This window comes from Pelmatolapia mariae, linkage group LG8 (assembly GCF_036321145.2).
Source record: "Pelmatolapia mariae isolate MD_Pm_ZW linkage group LG8, Pm_UMD_F_2, whole genome shotgun sequence".
Lineage (NCBI taxonomy): Eukaryota > Metazoa > Chordata > Actinopteri > Cichliformes > Cichlidae > Pelmatolapia > Pelmatolapia mariae.
This window is the reverse complement of record NC_086234.1, coordinates 4,544,559-4,561,236: the sequence shown is the minus strand read 5'-3', so window position 1 is coordinate 4,561,236 and position 16,678 is coordinate 4,544,559. Positions and strand designations below refer to the sequence as shown.

Sequence of the window (16,678 nt, the reverse complement as noted above, 5' to 3'; positions counted from 1 at the left end):
GGAGGTTTTCCAGAGCTGTGGGACTCTTCCCAGCCTCAGGCTCAGGTTGAAGAGGTGCTCCATCACCCCACACAGTTGGTCTGCGCAGGACCTGACGACCCTCGAGCTGATGCCATCTGGACCCGCTGCCTTCTTGGCTTTAATCCTCCTCAGTTCCCTCCTAACCTGGGTGGTTGAGAGAGAAAGACTGGAGCCTTGTGTTGATTGTGTATTGGATGCTGTTGTTGGGGGTGGGGAGGAGTGAGCAGGGTGAATAGAGGAGGTGTGAAGTGTCTGAGGTGTCAGAGGTGAGACAGCAGCAGTGGGGGTGGGTGAATCTGCAGCTGATGTTGAAGACTGCCTCATGGCCGAATCAAATCTGTTGAAGAAATGATTCAGTTCATTTGCCCACCTCACATCCCTCCCAGGCAGAGAGTTCTGACCTTTGTGGCCCGAGATGGTTCTGAGGCCTCTCCAGACCTCACCAACGTTGTTTTGCTGAAGGTGGTTCTCCATCTTCTGCCTGTAGCTGTCCTTCCCATTCCTTATCAGTCCTCTCAGCTCTCTCTGCACCCTTTTTAACTCCTCCTTGTCTCTGGATTTGAAGGCCCTCATCTTCTGCTTAAGGACGGCTTTAATTTCTGGGTTAATCCACGGTTTGTTGTTGGAGAAACACCGTACAGTCCTGGTAGGCACGGTGTTATCCACACAGAAGTTTATATAGTCCATAATGCATGTCACCAGGCTGTCGATGTCCTCTCCGTGGTCGTCACAGATCACCTCCCACACAGTCGACTCAAAACAATCCTTAAGAGCCTCCTCGCTCTCCTCCGACCATCTCTGTACTGTGCGGGTGGCTGGTGGCTCCCTGCGCACTAAGGGCTCATACACAGGGACAAGGTGCACCAGGTTGTGATCAGATCTGCCCAGGGGAGGGAGAGGTGATGAGCTGTATGCCTCTTCAGCATTGGCATACAGTAAGTCTAGTGTTTTATTGTCTCTGGTGGGGCAGGTCACATACTGGGTGAAGGTGGGCAGTGTGGAGTCCAGTGAGACATGATTAAAGTCCCCTGATATTATGAGAAGGGCTCTTGGAGATTGAGTTTGCAGTCTGCTGACCACAGAGTGGAGAGAGTCACAGGCTGCATCCGCGTTGGCCGAAGGGGGGACATACGCTGTTATCGCGATAACATGCGAGAATTCCCTGGGGAGGTAGTATGGACGCATGCTAACGGCTAACAGCTCAATGTCTCTGCTGCAGAGTTGTTCTATCACAGTGATGTGCCCAGGGTTACACCATCTGTCATTCACAAACACAAACACAAACAAAAAATATAAAGTGACCATCAGTCGTCCTCAGTCTGGAGCTCTATGCAAGATCTCGCCTCATAGGGTGAGAAAGATCATGGGAAAAAAAATGGTGGATCAGCCCATAAGTACACGGGAGGCAGCTGGGACCACAGTCACTAAGAACACCATTGGTAATGAATGGAAATCTTGCAGCACCTACAACGTCCGCACGCTCAAGAAGGCACCTTTAAATGATCCAGAGAAGGCTCGGGAGAAAGTGCTGTGGCCAGATGAAACCAAAATCGAGCTCTCTGGCATCATCTTGAGCCGGAAGAGAAATGCGTACGATCCAAGGAACACCATCAGCACAGTCACTCGATCTCCATGTTTTTAATTTAGCTGCTGGTGACTTCAGTCCTTGTTTTGATCTACTGTGATCATAAGCTCATGTAACTACCTTCTCAAGGCGGTGGTCTGACAGACCGTTAGAACCTCTAACTTGAGGGTGTTACAGAAATGAGTAACGGGCCCTTGGCTGATAGGCCACTCCTCTGCTAAATTGACTGACAAAAAGACTTCTTTTCAATGGATCAACTATCGAATGTTATGGTTTTCTAGGTGGTGCAGTTCACCAAGAACTTCAAGCTTCAGTTCTTTTTGAGTGAAATTCTAGTATTTTATTAGTAGTTATTACTTTGCGATAAATCTGTGCAATGCACCAATAACATTTACAGGATGAAGCTGTTGGACCAAGCTAAATGCTGTTAGCTTGTTAGCCAAATAAGACTTAACTTCTAGCTCAAAATATTCAACATGACTGTGGTAAAAATGTGAATGTTTAATCTTCAAAATGTGCAAAACCAGTGCGTGAGGTTGGAATGGCCAATTCAAAATAGGACTGCACACTAACAAACTGATGGTAGATGGCATAATTTCCTCAGATAAATATGAAGCGGGGAGATGGAAATGGGCTAGCCGATTAGCATGAACTGAACTTTCCAAATGAGAATGAAGGGGAAGCTGCTTTTGCTTCCAGTAAAGATTGCCAGATGAAAACTGCAGCAAACCTTTCTACATTTGGTTGAGCTGACCCTTTTAACTTTAGAAAACTGAACTCTGACAACATGAAAAAGTTGGAAAGTTTAACATCAAGACATCATTACCCAACGCTGTAGTGAGTTCCCTCTCTAACACGTAGCATGGAGCCTGTCTTGATACACTGCCAGACTTTTCCAGATGGGATAAAGGACTGTCTGAGTCACTCACAACATTTGCATAGTGCATCTCAACGAGCTGCCAGAAACGGGTACACAAAACTTCAAATGCAGCTGAAGCCGCTTCACAAACAAGCCGCGACTCAAATCAGTGCGTCAGCGCCGAAATGACATCCGAAGGTATTACCGCGTCCTAAGTGCTCGTAAAAACAATAAACACGCATGTCTAAATAGCACAGCTGGAGTGACGGTCTAATCACTCGGAGGAGTCACTGCGACACAAAAGAGCGCTGTGGCGTCGTTAAAAACCTTAGCAAGTGGGGAGATAGAGTTGTAGCAGTCATTAAGGGCAGCACTGCTCTCTGCAATTCTGGCTTATCTACTGCAAGGTGGAGGCACGGGGAGGGTATTTCTGCTCGGGGCTCATGTGCAAAGCTGAGATACAGAACAAGAGGGAAGTGGAGGGAGAGAGAGGGAGAGCTAGAGCTGGTTCATTTGCAGCTCGTCCCCGTAGACTGTGGAAAGGATTATACTCACAGAGAGAGAGAGAGGGAGAGATGCACAGGCTCTGTCTTAGCACACACTGAGTACCCAGCCTCCAATCTTCTACACTGCACTGTGCACTCTCCCCGTCTCCTCAACAGCACTCACTTCTCTCTCTTTGCTCCATCACACACACATATACACACACACACAGCACACACACGTGCAGACACAAACCCACCAGTGCCATGTAGAGCCTCGGCCAGAGGGGGACACCAACCTGCACAGGACCACGAGCCAGGTACGCTGCCTTCATTGATTCAATTTGTTTCGGCTCAAACTGCCACATTATGCACCAGCTGATTTATTTTTATTTATTTTTTTGGGAGGGTGGGGGGTTTTGTCGCTTTTAGTGATCCAGCCACTCACTCTCTGCAGAACACTCTGCATGCACCAAGATTATCTGGCTTCTTTGCATAGCCCCCAAGAGAAGCAAAAAGAAGAGATATCAGAGCTGGAAAGAGAGGGAGCAGCCAGAGGGGAGGAAACGGGGGAGGCCAAAGTGAGCGGTGCATGTACGGGGACCAGCTAACCTGGCTTGACCTTCACGTGGACGGCAGCCCACTCACTCACTTTGAGCACCTGTTCAGCAGTGCGTGGGACACTGCCCACTAAGACTTCACATGTAAAAACCAGCTCTTAAAAGGCACATTAGGCCCCCCCCCCCTTCTCTCCTCCCCAACACTTTATGTCTTCTCAAGAGGGCCGTGTTAATAATCATTCGTTCTGAGCGCGCTCAGGGGACTCGCTGCGGTTGCTTGAAATGCAAATGGACAAGCGAACTGATTATTCATTCTTGTGAAATTAATTTGTATTTGTCACAGAGGCAGCGTGCTGGAGGGGTGGGTGGGCGGAAGGGTGGGTGGTTGACACATGCTTTCATTGCAATCTGAGGATTCATCTGAGAGATTTCCTTTTTCGCTTTTGCCTCTGTGAGGTGTGTCGAGTTTGCGCACCAACCCTCACGAGAGCAACACCTCTGACTCCCAGTTTGACTTCAGCTTTTTGAAGTGGATGTAGCACTCTGTTTGTATTTTTCTTTTCTGGTGACTCAGAGCGCGGGGCTTCAGAATTCACTTTGATGCTGGTTTCGAGATCAGCCTCGTACATCTCGAGACTGCAGGGGCCCTTTTCTTGTTGGAATATTTTGGAATGGAGTTGCGCTGGCCTGGAGAGGAAAAGGCAAAGCGAATGAAGTTTTAATCTGAGTCATTGCTGACGCTTTCCTTCTGATTTCTTTGATCTGTAGCACTTAGCAGAGAGTCAGGGCTGTCTGACAAATAGCTGCAAGATCAGAAACAAATCCTCGTGTTCAGATGAAGCTTTTCAAACAGCTGCAATTCTTCTTTGTGTTCGGGGGTTATGAAACACTTGGTATTAAAATTAAATCACAGCTTTGCTAAAAACTGTGTGTGCAGTTTAAAAAAAATCTCAACATTTTTGACTTTCCTCATTCACTGCGTGCGCTGATTCTGACTCCGATGGTTCTGATGGTTTACTGTAAACTGGCCCGTGGTGTTCTCAGTCTTACAGATTCTCACAGACTCACGCACAAACGCAGGATGACCTCACACTCTGTCAGAGGTGTTAAATTTATTTATTTTTTCTCTCTGCAACAACAGGGAAAAACCTCACTTTATTACCACGTACAGTAGCGTCAGATTGTTCTTTTTTTGGTTTTAAACACAGGAGGCTGTGAAAAGATTCACTAACAAAACCATAAGTGCATAACAAAGTTTGAGTGGGAATTGCCAAACATATGTACAGTGAGGCTGTGGGGACTTAAAGCACAAACAACAGCCCACACTCCCACCACACACGCCGGAGCTGCACAGCTGCCATTTAACAAACAATTAGTAATGCAGTCTCAAGTGAAGACAGCAGCATGTTTGAGGAAAGTGTGGACTTACTGCACCATTGACCGTTTCCCACACGTACGCTCAACTTGAGCAGCTGCCCAGGTGTATTTAGCAACTGTCTTTAGCATTATATTCTATCGACCAGAGGCAAAGACACCACCCGCGATCAGTTTGCTAAACTTAACCTCTCTCTGATGCTACTGGAGAGATCCTCAATATCGTCCAGCTGATTGTGCTGTTGGATTGGAAATGAAAATGATATAATGCTTTTAAAAGGTGCTGTAGTTGCATAAATGGGCATTCCCCATTGCCAGGTGGTTGCTAGGCAACTTGGTGACATTATAATATGTTATGTATAATTCAGGTTTGTGGACATAAAGAAAAAATCTTCGCCATGGAATTAAAAGGACAGGTTGCTTTCATAAGGTGTTGCAGGTGCATGCGGCAAAAAAAACAGGTCATATATATTGCTAGGTGGTTGCTAAGCAACCTGAGGGTGTTGTCATATAGTGTACGTTTTGGAGATGCACATTAGAAGTGAAATAAAAATGATATATTTTTAAGATATTATACGTGAATTCTTTCTAAATATGGGTCATTTGACCCTGTTGATTTGTGGTTGCTAGGCAACATGACAATGTCATAATATCTGATATAGATAAGAACCTTAATGAGTCAAAAATGTATCTGTTTGCCATTTTCGGTTGTTCAGCCCTTGATATTGTAGGAGTTGGTGTAGACAGAAAAGCAAGTAGACAGACAGAGATTTCCTGTATTGTACACTAAGATATGTCACAAAGTATAGAAAATATTTGTGCAAATTCAGACTTTCATGATTATTTTAAGCCCGTGTGCCTATATACACACACAAACAAATCTGTTTTTCATGTATTCTGCAATGACCTCGGTTCACAGCTGCAACAACTAGACTGCTTTTAAACAAAGGCAATAATTCCAAAAAGGAAAAGAAATGCAGGAGCTTTGATTTACTGCTGGTTGATCTGATGATCTGATGATCTGGTGTCATGGACGACCTTAATTTGGCAGACTCAGATTAGCCACAATATTAAACCACTGGATGGGTCAACTAAGTGGCACTGGGTCTGTAGTAACAAATAACTGAATACCAGGACGCAAGTTTTCCAGGGACATGATCAACAATAATCCCGTCACTGAAATGTAGGTGTGCTTTATCACATGATTACATAAATAAATCATTAAAAAATGAATGTCTTTGCTGTCTGAAAATGCCTACGCTTAGATAAATGCACAAAAGCATGATTGGATGTGGCACAATTAGTTGCTGGAGAGCCTGCACATTTTGAGTTTTCACACATAAAAAGGCAGAACTTCCAGAGTAAAAACGTGATGTGCTCGGGAGCTGTGTCTTCAGACTTCAGGCAGACTTTTTGTCTGGAAGACTACGCTCTCAAATAATATTGTGATCATGTGAACACATGGACTATGATTCTGCCTCGAAAATTAATCGCTTACCAGATTGCCAACCTGTAAAACAACTTATAGAGGAGCGTCAGTTGACAAAGATAAAGTTTATGATACATTTGGCCAGAGTCTGTCCTTTAGAACCAACAAGGAACCAACAGTTGCTTTAATGTCAGCATGACGTAGCTTGATCTACTGCATATCTGGAAAACTTATACAGGCAGAAGCCACAGCACTCCTGAACTTTGAATCACAATCTACAGAAAATTCTTCAACAGCAAAGGTAGTTGTAGAAGTACAACTTCTACAGGAAGAGGATTTTAAAATGACCTAATACACTTTGACTGGTATTTGACTCTATAGATGCAGGTTTTGTGACTTTGCCAGCTCAAGCCCAAACTACACTACACTGTTGCTGAAATATTCATCGGCGGGGGCGTTTCCAGAGGGGATGCATTGGAGTAGAGTAATGTTAATCTTAAATTGCCTAATGTCATTGATTGAAAACATGGAAAAGAAGAGTGGTGGAATGTAACTTAATGCTTTCATTGAAGTACTTTACCACAGAACGCTTTCAATGTCCATTTGTCTATTTTCTCAACTACTTATTCATCTGACTTCTACTCGTACTATTCAATCCATCCACCCATCCATCATTTTTCTTCTGTTTATCTGGTTGTGGTGGTAGAAGGCTAAGCACCATGCTCCAGTTCCTCCTGGAGGATCCTGAGGTGTTCATAGGTAGATTTCTGGGTCTATCCCTGAGTTTCCTCCTAGGTGTGCATGTTTGAAAAACCTCCTCAGACCTACATCTAGGAGACATACTGGTCGAGATGCCAATTTTTTGACACAAAGGTGCAGAAAACCCTCCAGATATCTGAGTTCCTCACCCTTCCTTGCAGGAAGCTCTTGTCTGTGGCTGGATCTGCAGTCTTATTCTTTCAGTAACTACCCACATCCAATCATTAAACTTGGAGTATTGTGCTGCTGTGAATGCCAATCCACCAATCCACCGTCCTCACTCATAAACACGACCCTCAGATATTTGAATACCCTAACTCAAGGCAAATACTCTCCCCCAACCCAGAAGAAGCAATACTAGTTATTAAAACTAGTTATTAAAATTATATTTATTTACTTTTATTTAATTATTTACTTCCTACTTTGCACATTTTAAAATAAATCCACTGATATATGATCCCTTATTGTTATGAGAAGAATATCTAGTCATCTAGAAGCAACATTAAAGTGATAAGAACATGAATGAAATAATCGTTATGATCATGTATGTAATAAAAAAGTGCTGTTGCTTTAAGAATATGTCTTTTACTTTACGTGAAATTTTTAAATACTTCTTGTGCACTTTATAAAATAGTTACTAACACAAAGTGATCTTTAAACTCTCTGGGCAGTGCAGCTTTTCCTATAATACATCTGTATGAGGCCACAAGCTGCACATAAAACCCAAAATCACACCTAATGTTTTCTACACCAGCTGTCTGCACTGTATCTGTTTTGATCAAATATTCCCATTTCCATCGGGCTCCTCCTCATTGAGTTACTCGCTTAAAAAGTCCCGGAAATGCCTCTGCAGTAGTGCGCCAGCTGTGCTTTGTTCCTCAGCTGAAAATAATCGCAGAAAAACAAAAACTGCCTGAGTGAAGTTTGATTAAAAACTTCAGTTTTGAGGAAGGCTTTATCTTATGGTGAAAAGTCACTGTGCTGACACTGCTGATGCAGACACTACACAGTTCAAGATGATTCCCGCTCTGATTTACACAATCACCTGTGAGTGCCTCGCTTCCAGACAGCCATGTAATTGATGCCTAAGCACCGAGCACCAATCAATGTAGACATTACTGAAGCCTTTAGCCATGCAGCTCCTGTGCAGAAGTAGCTGCTGCTTGTGGACATGCTCAGTTGCCAGTCGTGCATCTGCATTAGCTCTACCTCATCGAATATGTAAGAAGGAAAGTCAGAGGTGACACCAACAGTGCTCCAGGAACATGACCCACCGAGCCACCGGGGCACGGCCTCCTGTTAGACAGACCATCAGGGTGTTGTTGCCCCTATATCCACAGGGAGGCTGACCTGGAGCAGATACTATGATCAGCCCTGGCTCCGAGCCCACTGAGCTGTCAGCCTCGCACGCCGAGGGCTAAGTGGAGACGGGGGACATGAACAGCATGGAGGAGATCAGGGATAACGAGCAGAGACGGAGGTAGACTGCAGTCTGTCTGAGGCTGCCTGCATTAGTGAAGCTGAAAGAGAGCTGCAAGGCCACTGAACTGAATCATTGTGGGGGTTTGAAATCGTAAAGTGAGACCAGTTTGGGTTTTTCAGTTCATGAAATGGTGACAAGTTTTTTTTTTTTGCCATAGTGTGATTGTCCTATTGTCCCCGTGTGTCCAGTAAGCTATGCTGTATGCGACAGGATGTATAGATGGGGTTAATGTGCACTGTGGAAGCAATATCCACGCTCTATAATGCATAATGTGTAGCCCGAACACAAAAAACACAAGTGAGCTACGACTACTGCTGCTGCTGCGGCTGCTGTGGGAATTCTTTTCCCATACAATAAAGAAAAAGTAACCAGCAGGAGAGTCTCGCTCACAGATAACAATGAATCATGTAGCCACCATAATTAGTGGCTATAAGTGGGTGGATATCAGCAGAATAGCTCAAACAGCATTAAGTCATAACATTTGCCTGGCTCTTGACTTTCTTCCTCGAGGGTTACAGTTTGACTAACGCCTTCTGTTTTTATATATTCATGAAACGTCTCATCTGTCTCTCCTGCACTTTTCATTGTACCCTCCCCATGCACAGCAGAGTCCTACAGTGACAAACACACGTACACACCCTGTGGAACAACAAGTAAAATCCTGTTAGAAAGCATGGAGCTGAATGTTTCTGCTGTCAGGTGATGATGAAGAGGTGCACACTGCATTCTCAAAGCGTAACAACTACAGGGTTTGTCCTCCTGTCTGACTCAAAAAAATGGACATAACCAACAAAAATAACCTCATAAAACTTAAAACTAGCAGCTGAGCCCAAAAACGTTCAGGAATATGTTTAGGGAGGTGACAGATCGGTGATGAGCGGTGGTGGGTGTATTTCCACTCGCTTCTATATGGTCCGAAGCTTTTTTGAAACTAGAGACGATGCCCCCTGCTGGCCATTAAAGAAAAACATCGCTACGTCCATCCCTTTTACACTGCTACACAGGTTTAAAATAACTACTTTGGGTTTCGTTTTGGTATACAGATGGAAGACGTTGTGTCTCACCAGGTAAAACCAAGTGTCAGGATGAGTTGGTGGATGTTTTTTCACGTGGTTATTTCTGGATTTGACTAATATTTGTATACGTCTGACTGGCATTTACTTCATTATCAGCGACTGTGAGCTTTGAAATTCAAAAATATGCATATGTAGACTGGCAGGCAGGCAGATGCAGACATTACTGCACACAGACTGACTCCTTTGAAATGGCCTCCTCAGCTTAGTGGATTTCCCTCCTGCTTCACTTTTCCTCAGAGCACATCAGTCTTGCTAATTGCCTGGCTCACTCCACTTTCTCCACACCCGTTGACTTATGGCCATTGATGTAACATGTTGCCAGTTAGGAAGCTGCTCATGTGCAGATCATGCTTGTGCACCATCTGCAGGCAGAGCATATTTTTAGACGCTATACCAGGAGAGGATCGTTTTCAGTAAAGTACTTTTATAAAGAGCACCATCTGGTTATGAACTACAAATTAAAATAAACCTTCTACTCGCTCATAGACAGGATTCTGTATTTTTTGACAGTGTAGGGAAGGAGAGCCTCCGAGGAATCGAGGTTTGGCAGGGAAACTGTTCTCATGATATGTGGTGTGTGTCTCAACCGCTACACCAAAAAGATGTCCTGTATTTCACATTCTGACAAATCAAACTGGATGTTTCAGTGTTCTAGTTGAGACATTTTAAAGTGTTTCCCAACATGGTCACCTGCATGAGGAAAACACTCAGGACTCATCCTTCTGTCTAAATCTAAGGAGTACATTACGCACAATAATAAGCCAACAAGAGCTGGGTCAAACCAGCTTGGGGTCCAGTGTTGGGGAATGGACAGGATACATGTACACTCACCAGCCTTTTTATTAGGTACATCCGTCCAACAATACTCCCAAACAGCTCGGTGTTGATGCGTTAATCTGAATCAGATCCACAGACTGTATATAAAAGATGCGCATAGCTATCACGCTGTTACCTATTACCAATCAAAATCTTGTCTTGAAGCCTCACGTGTAACATTTTTGACTGTTTGTGTTTTTTATGGCACAATAAGTTGCCATGTTTGGACAAAAAGGTGGAGTGCTAATTTATCAGCTAATGCTAGCAGTCTTGGTTCACACTAAGCCCATATGTGATCTTTTAATATAATTATGGGCACAGAGAGACATATTTTAGGTTAGTTTTATTACAAATTAGATGCAGTTGGCTCTTAGCTGTTATAGTTTTTACTTTTATTTAGCTTTGATTTTAATCCAGTGAGCTCACGCTTTGACATTTGATGTCTGTCCTTCAGCAATTCATAAAAATCCTCCTCGAGCAGTGAAGTTGTTTAGTGAAACTCACGCACAGTGATCACCTAGTGGGTCTTCACCAAAGTCAAAGTCGATAGCTTGTGAAATGTGTTGGATCTGTTGAGTCAGATGAGCTTCTACGTCAGTTCAGTTTAACTTTGTTTGGTTTCCACAGTGGATTTGCTTCTTTCAGTTTGTTTCTCGTATGGGTGGCATTTCTCAGGGGGAAGATTTAAACAGCCCTGGCAAGCATCTTTGATTTTTATTTAACTCAAGTGTTTTTTTCACTCATAGTTTTAACTTTAGCAACCTCAGCTATCGAATCCCACCCGTCACAGAAAGTGGCCACGCCCCTCAAATGAAGTCATGATAGAAGTTAAGCGGCAGACTTTAGTCTCTGTGCATTTGTCATGAAGGGTGAAATTAGCCATAAAGATCAAAACCATTAACTTGGAAGTGGAAGTGGATTGACTCGCTTTTGGAGCCAGCTTGAAGTGGGCAGTCAGATCCATTAATCATCTAATAATTTCCTTTGAAGGCTAAACTGCTGCTAAAATTGTTACCCCTAAAAGCCTCAACCTAAGTGTTCAAACCCTCTGAACTGAATTTTATTCTGAAGGATTTTGACTGTTTGAACTCTCAGCACCTCAGATGCACGTCTAACTTTGTTAACACGACTTATTTTATTTTAATTGATTTTTATGTCTATGTTATGCAGGGTTGTAAAATATGCATACAGTGTCTTTCTGCTCTTATCTTTAGTCTACAAAGGATAGACTGGAGGCCTTTCTCTTTAAGTAAGAAAGTCTTATTAGATTTTCTCCATAAAAAAGCTTTTGTTCTGATGAAGAATTTGAGTATTTTTAAGCAGAAGTTGTCATTCATACAATACAAACTGATGCCAGTATAGTTTCTAATTGTGAGTCAGCCTAATTTAGCACACTCCTTGGTTAAAGCTGGTTGTGTCTGAAAAGAGCCTGCGGGTTATTTTCTCTGCTCTCCACCTAAACGCTAAAAAGAATCATCTTTTATTTGGTCTTTGTTGCGGGAGTCGTCTGGCTCTGTCACTGATATTTATACACAGGGATGCTGATGTTCTGTCCCAGTGTTTATTTTATAAATGAATCATGCCCGTCAGATTTCAAAGACTCGAGGGTTGCCCTAGTTGCAGATGTTTTGAGTTGCATGCATTAATTCTGAAGAGTTTCCTTTTTAAATGAGATTTCCTCACACTGAGAAGAGTGACAGTCAGATAAAACGAGTGTGAGCACTAAAAAAGTACTGTCATTATAGGAGGATTTAACCATTTGCGTGCCTCGTGTTTGTAGGTATTTATGTTCAGTGCTTTTGCTCTCCTCTGTTTTCTCTGCTCTGTGACACAGCACAAAGCCGAGCCAGCAAGCCAGCATTCATCCAGCTGGCTGCCTCCCAGAGCCCAGTGTGAGTCTGATTAGTGGCCACTAATAGATCTCGATCCCTGACTCATCTGTCCCACTGTTCACTCAATGATACCAATTACTCACCTTCAGGATGTGTCCTGGGCTCAGACAAGCCAAAAATATCACTTTCTAATTACCAGGACTTCCTCTTGGGGTCGAAATTGATGTCAGGCGTCGGACCGTGGTTTGGTCTGTGAAGTGGGAAAGGTGTAAAGCTGAGTGTTGCTGTAGGTGCAGTAATTTGGTGGTGAAACCAAAGAGGAACGTGTATAAGCTGTCTGGTCTTTGGGGGCAGAATTCAATCATCTGTCTGTGATAGAAGGTAGCCGCTTGATAACCTCTCTCACATACCTACACTCGCTCTTTCATCTGACATCCTCATCATGCGGTCGCTCGTCCTGCTTTAAGGGCAGCAGGGATGGACCCCATCCTGACTGTTGGTGTATTGATGTACTGAGTGACTCCAGAATTGGATACTTTGACCAGGATGAGCTGACATGAGTGTAAAGTTTGGGGAACGAGTAGCAGCCTCACTGAACATACAGCATACACGGTTAGAGGATCAGAGAGATGATTGAGCCTCAGCTGTCCCCGCCCCTCTTCCACAGACTGTCCTGAATTACCATTCTCTTTGAAGACGGATCATCAAATTTAAGCTCTAACCCCCAGTCATGCTCAGAAATCTGCCGATTGGTTTGTTCTCGGTGAAGCAGCTGACCCAGCTGGCTCTGATTTTCAGAGACGACACCCAGAAAGAAAGCGCTGACGTACGTGCGAGGCTAATGTTGATGCAGTGATAAATGTCAGTGTTTACTGACCGTGTAACGACGTCAGCTGTGGATAAATGTCACGCTGAAACACCGCGCCCGATTGTTTGTGCTATAAATGTACCTTTATCAAAGCCCTCGTTCCTCATTTTCATCAGAATCAGAATCAGAAATACTTTATTAATCCCGAAGGAAATTATCCCAACAATCTCAGTGTCCCGCCGGCTGTGACCACACAGTGCAGTGGCGTGGATCGCAATGTGGTCAGAGCCCAGCCGGCCAGGAGACTGATGGGCACGGCGTGTCTTTGGTGGAATGGCAAAGAGGCCGACGGTGTTCTGGAAGTCGATAAAAGCAAGTTTGTGACACCCTGCCATGTTGAAAAGGACACATAAGAGACTTGCAGTGTAACTAGGCTATCAGCTTTCTGTGAACAGCAACAAAGCACATTATTTGTCTGTGCTTTTAGAGTGACACAAATCTTTTCTGATGTGAGACAGCCTTTCAGAAATGTTCAGAAGCAAGTGATCCGATGCTTCCAACTGCTATCATCGTGTTTCCCTGCACTCTGACTATACTTGGGCTGTCCGTCTGGTTTATTTGGTGATTATTAGATTAAATCAGAGCTCCAGCAATTTCCCCTGTATTGTTTCTTTATCACCAGGTTGGTCGGTTTGGGCTCACTAAGGCTGCAAGCCCAAATCATGGTTCAGTAAGTTCCTGCAGAGGATGAGGAACTTACTGGAAGGCAACTGTGGTATATATGTTATCTGTCAGGGTTCAGATATGTGACAGGCACGATGTGGACCCGAATGCAGGACTCAGGAGACTCCAAAAAGCAGCTTTAATGCTGAACTCTTCCAAAAATACAATAACATAAAATAGCTGAGCAGGAACAAACGATCCAAAAATAAGGAATCTCCAGGGAAACATGGAACAAGGAAATACACAACCACAAGGGATGATGCAACAAAGGGCAAGGAAAGACACAGACAATAAATAGAAAAAAGGGGATAGAAAACAGGTGAAAACACAGCAGAAGTCATTGAAATAATGAGTTGAAAAGGGGAAGTTAACCTAAAAATGAGGCGCAGCGAACAACAAGTCACAAAATAAACCAGGAAACAACAAACTGAGGAATCACAAACAGAGATGAAGACACACAAGGATACAGAGAAGGTTGGATTAACTAAATAATCTGAATATAAGCAGGAATCAACCTCAACAGAGACCAGACAAGGTAACAAGAACTAAAGACAAAACACACCTTCAAGAGCTGCAGAAACGTGACAGTGTTATTTCGTAATTTAAAAAAGTACAGTCTAATTCTAAGGGAGACACTTTATGGCCGTTTCTCATAAATACAGCATCTCTGAGGATCGGCTGGATGAGCTTCAAAATTGACGGCGCTGTTGCTGATGTTCAGACAAGGATCTTTTTGAAGACCCATTGGGCCCAATTTGTCTATCACAGTGCTGTGATCACAACCCTCAGGGTGTACCTTGTCAGCTGTGATAGTCTCCCCAACCTCACAACCCCCCTCGGGACCTTGAATTGGATAAGTGGTTAAGAAAATGGATGGATGGATTTTTCTGTGAGAATGTGTATTAATTACAGAAGTTTGAAAGTACAGCTTGTAACTGCATTTTCTGAAACACTAGCCATGCAGGCAAGTTAGATGGTTGTTTGTAGTGAATTTCGTGCAGCTCGCACACTTTATTCATTGTGTGGCAGCTTTTAGTTGCTTTTCACTAGCTGGGCCCATGTCCTCATTTTAGGTTTTTCAGCGTTTTAGTAGGTAAAAGTGAATGCTTTGATATGAATGGGGAAGGCCTCGAAGGGGACTGGTAATGGCTCCCGGGCCTGGCAGATCCCCATGCACTAAATAGAAATGAAGTTAAAGAATTGAGAACAAGGAGGCAGGGACGGTGGGGCACGTGAACGAGAATGAGCAGCTTGCAGAACTGGGGGAACCTATATAGATGACAACTGGAAGGAGCGTGTTTGGAGGCGTGGTCCTGCTCCTGAAATTCTGATACATAATCTCCAATTATTCAAGTTAGTCTGCTGTAGTTGACCTTAAAACGCTGAAATGTACATTCACATTTTAGTTATGTTTTAGAAGGTATTATGGGGCGATAACAATGTTTGAAATGTGGAGCTCTTTCAGCTCTTCATTACCATCTCTGAACATCTGGCTAGTATGTTACAGATGTCACACACAGACATACGGTAACACAACAAAACGGACATGAAAAATCATGCTGGAACACTAAAATTAGGCTCTGATATCCATCTCCACGATCACTTATCAGTACAGATTAGTTAACTGTGACTATTTCTCAAACTGCTGTTGGATAATGACATCACTGGTGAACGATCAATAGCAGCCAACAAAGTGAATATTGGCTAATACTTGATGTTTGAACTGATTTGAGTAGAAATACTGTAACTTTGCTGTACTCACAGCCTGTCAGGGAATAAAATGTGCAGTTATATTCTGAGCATACGGCTTTTTCTTTTCACCTTTTCTACCTTTCATTTGCAGTTAATCTCCATATTATCAAATGCAACTTGCATGTTGCTGCAACTTGACTCTGATTTCAGACTGATAGCAGATTGGCTTTGTCTTATTGATGCTTTATTGCCATCTTAACTCAACAAAGTTGCTTGGAAGACAGTAAGCAGTGTTGGTCAAGTTTCTTGTATTGTAATTAGTAAATAATTACTGATTACTTCTCCAAAAAGTAATCAAGTTACTTTACTGATTACTTATTTTCAAAAGTAATTAGTTAGTTTTTTAAAACATGATACACAACCTGAATAGGTAACAAAGCAATAGACCTTTCAGCCCAATTCAACTTGTTTTATTAGTTTTAATCTTTTAACTTTTTGCACATTGCATCAAGCAAAAATGAAATTATATGTAACTGTCTTTGACTTGAAGGAATTTTATGCATATTCCAGCAACAGATTCAAGTAAAACACAGCAGAAAATAAATAAAATCAAAAATTCAGCGGCACTGAGTCCTGTCGCTCTTAAATCTATTTTCACCTGTTTAGCAGGAGTGGAGCAGGCGGAGGTTTGCCTGGTGCCTCAGCGGTCATGTCAGTGGGGGGATCCGGGGGTTTCTCTGTGAATTTCACATTCCCGTGGCAGCGTATTTGCTCAGAAGTTTAGGGGGTTTTTTTTCGCTGTAAAAAGAAGTTTTCTTCCCACGCACAGTGGACGCTAATGCTTTTGTCACCTTTTACGGAATCAAACTCAAAGTAAGGTCAGTACTTCCACGCTTTAAACGCTGCACGGTTGTACTCTCCCCGCACTCTGTATATTATCCATTGTTGATCTGCACACGCCGCACACACTTACATCATTGCCATGAGACACTCTCACAAACAAAATCACAGTTTAATAATGCAGTAACACAGCGTGCTTATGGAAAAGTAACAGTAATCTAATTACTTTTTTTGCAATAGTAATCCCTTACTTTATTTATTTTATTTATTTATTTATTTTATTTAGAAAGAGGGGCATTACATATTAATGAACATTTTAACAAATGTAAATATGCCAGA

The 16,678-nt window shown here is 43.1% G+C and overlaps 1 protein-coding gene across 6 annotated transcripts in view; it reads left to right on the top strand.

The window, feature by feature from the left end:
• The window catches only part of LOC134633624 (SRC kinase signaling inhibitor 1-like), a 147,065-nt gene that overhangs the window by 31,267 nt on the left and 99,120 nt on the right, over positions 1-16,678 (top strand). The window contains exon 1 of one of the 6 annotated variants that reach the window (XM_065471574.1): positions 3,170-3,267. The exons of the other annotated variants lie outside the window; for them this stretch is intronic. The gene's annotated coding sequence lies outside the window, so the exon portion shown is untranslated. Of the gene's footprint in view, positions 1-3,169; positions 3,268-16,678 lie in introns of those variants that run through there. 6 annotated transcript variants of the gene reach the window in all.